General features: G+C 34.8%; 1 long non-coding RNA gene across 1 annotated transcript; it reads left to right on the top strand.

Moving 5' to 3' along the window:
- The first annotated feature begins 277 nt into the window (after positions 1-277).
- LOC149820393 (uncharacterized) lies at positions 278-3,224 on the top strand. Its single transcript, XR_016426469.1, has 2 exons — positions 278-620; positions 3,063-3,224. It is a non-coding gene; the product is annotated as an uncharacterized LOC149820393 (long non-coding RNA).

Below are 3,224 nucleotides of genomic sequence, written 5' to 3'. Positions count from 1 at the left end.
TAAAATAGTTTAATTTTTTTTAGGTAATTAATTTTGGATCCAAACCGGATCCAAATAGGACCCGGTTTGGACCTGCACGCTCATGAGAGGGAAAGGAGTGGGCGGGGCCCACTAGGGCACCCGAACGCCTCTCTTCTCTTTCTTTCTCTTCTTTCCCATTTCTACTCAGCCGATCCTCTTCGCTCTTCTCCTCAAACCCACTTTGACCCTCTTCACTCATCTCCCTCCACCAGCGACACCACAGTCGCCTGGATGGTGGTCAGACGACCACCTAGCCGACACCCTCACTTGCCACCGGAGGTCCAGCGAGGGCCACCCTTCTCCTTCTGTTCGCTGGAGACCACCCTCACCGCCAATCGCCCTTCTGCCGAATTTCTGTGAAGACCCCCATCGAGCCTTCTTCCTGCCCGGATCAATAGACCTCACCCAAGCCCAACCCGATATCCTTCACTTACCGGCCACACCGCCACTATCGACCCCTCTCCCGCCTATTTTCCCCTATGTTCTAGCCGACTTGCATAAGGTGCTTGTTGTATTTGGGATCGACGCTACCCTCCGACCACCATTGACGGCGAGTCTGCAGATTTGATCCCACGGCCACCATCGATGCCCCATTTTTGGTGAGTCTCTTCCCCTTCCCTCCTCCTGATTTTTCCTTATTTTCCTTTATTTCCTATCTTTTTAGAGTTTATGATTAGCTAATTTACCGATTTGGGGATTCTTTGGTTTTCCGTGCGCCATTGCTGCATGGGAAACCCTGTCCCAGCATCTTTGTGCTCACTTCCTCAATACTTGGTATGATTTGGTAAATTTTTATACCTGATCCCCTTTTTCCTTCTTATTTAATCTTATTTCGGTTTTGATTCTTTTCTCCTACATTGGGGGTAGAGTAGGCTCCTTGGCTTAGGACAATTGAAGTATAAAAATAGAATGGGTTTTAGTGAGGAAACCTTATTTGAAAACATGTTTTTCTCAAAAACTGATTTTTTAGAAAATAAAATCATAATTTTTTAAATACTTAGATTATGCTATGATTTTCCTGTAAATCTTGATTTGGGTCACTAGTACATGTTATGATGGATATTCTGTAAAAATTTGAAGGATTTTCATGTTTGAAATCCTTATATATTAAATATTTTGCCTTATAAGGTTTTTCATAAACGAATCTTGTAAATTCAATAAAATTATGAAATACTTAATTAATTGCATGCAAAATTTAATTGTAGTTGGTAGAATATTTGCATGCTAATATTTTTTAATTATTGAATAATTTTTTTATTTTTATTCATAGAAAAATTTCGTATTTTACTTATCAAGTCATGTAATTTACTGAAATTATTTTTGAGGAATTAAGCCATGAATAAGATGGGTCTATTTTTTGGCCAAAAAATTCAGAAAAAGTAGATTTGTCTGATGTAGATTATTATCAGTCTAGTATTTGTGATTTTATTTATTTATTTATTTATTTATTTATTTTATTTATTTATTTAATTTATGTTAAAAAAAATCATAGTTATGGATTCAGGTGACCCATTTTGGCCCTACCTGAATGTATAAACTCGGTATTTACGTATTTTTGGCCTGACACCCGATCAAAAAATCGCTTGCGGAGGATTTTTAATGAGAGATTTATTGTGTTAGAAAGCTAATAAAATTCTAAACCTACTTTGAAATTTTGGGCTCTATTCATTGACTGAGTACTATTCTGTGACAATAGAAACAAAAAAGTGTAGGTCTGTAGTAAAATGTTCATAATTTTCTCATACAAATGAATTTTTATAAATAATTTATAGCTTTGAAAAGTCGACAAAATTTTTTTCAATCTATGAAAAATTTAACTTTGTTTACCGATTATAAATTTTTTTGTAAATTCTGTAATGGTCGGACAGAGTTGAATCTTTCGCAAATTAGAAGAACCCTGAAACTTGCATAGTTTGTTTCATGAATGTGTGTACCTTTACAATTAGTATGCAAACTATTATATTTGCCATGAATCTAATTACATACAGGGAATGGCATGCCTATGCTAAGGCATGAATGTATGCTTGAGTTAATAAGATGTGTTTGTCTAAGGGGTACGTGCTAGGAAAGGGATCGAAAGGTTTGTCTTGCATAATAAATTTTAAATATTGTAATGATATCCCTATTGTTTATTTATGCATAATGGAATGGTTGCATAAATTTTATTAATGTTATCTCATTGCTTATGTACATGCATGTGTGTTTGCGAGCATGAGAATGAATGTATTAATGAATGCAATGCACTAATGAATGTATTCTTTGCCTCAAAAGTGGTTGAATCCTTATGATGGATTTAATCACGACGTTGCATATAAAATATTAAATTAAATAAGTGAAACATGCGATATTAAAGTAAAGACTTACAAAGAGAGGGTAAGTGGTACATCTAGCTTCGTGGAATTCTGCTTTAAGAACAGAAGGATGTTCCTCCCCACCCACGAAGATGGGAAAATCATCTGTATTAGACTTTAGCGTAAGGAGAAGAAACTCATGAGTGAAATTCTGATGCATCAGGATTGAGGTGTTAGGAGTCTCTCACACTTTTGCCGGCCCTCGGGACTGGTAAAATATATCTAGTTAGGCTAAAGTCATCTCTATATGAAAATACTGCATGCGCCATGGCCCTGGCCCTGATTTAGGTGTTTGTCTGTGTTTGTACCCACAGGGCTAAGAAGGTAAAATTTAAAGTATATATGCATTAGTTAGGTATAGCATGCATCATTTATGAAAGAAAATGTAATTAATGATAAGAATTGGTTTATGCGTATGAATGTTTTTTGCATTGGTAAGTACATACATTTTTAACTGTTCATGCACTTTACCTATTTTGATTGAAATGAATTATGCATATTTATTTGTTTTTGTAATTAGTATGCTTGCTCGATTAATTGAGATGCATGTTCAATTATTTAGATTTAAGTTGATTTATTATGAAAAGTTAGATGTAATTTTTGTTTTCGCATTTCTGTTTTACTTGTTTAGTATGATCTGCTCTATTGAGACATTATATGTCTGACCCTTTTGGTTTTAATGTTTTTCAGGAAGTAAGTAGGACTTACATGCGATGGTGGGAGGTTATGATAGAGACTGAGCTATATCTTTCTTATATCTCCAAAGATTTTGAGACTCTTATTTATTATTTCAATTTAATTACAATTGAACAAATGCAATTAATTATAGACGATTGTGGATTTTAATTAATT

Source organism: Nuphar pumila, chromosome 12 (genome assembly GCF_984573655.1).
Source record: "Nuphar pumila chromosome 12, dmNupPumi1.hap1.1, whole genome shotgun sequence".
NCBI classification, from domain to species: domain Eukaryota; kingdom Viridiplantae; phylum Streptophyta; class Magnoliopsida; order Nymphaeales; family Nymphaeaceae; genus Nuphar; species Nuphar pumila.
The sequence above is the reverse complement of the archived record's forward strand: the minus strand, read 5'-3'. Positions and strand labels throughout refer to the sequence as shown.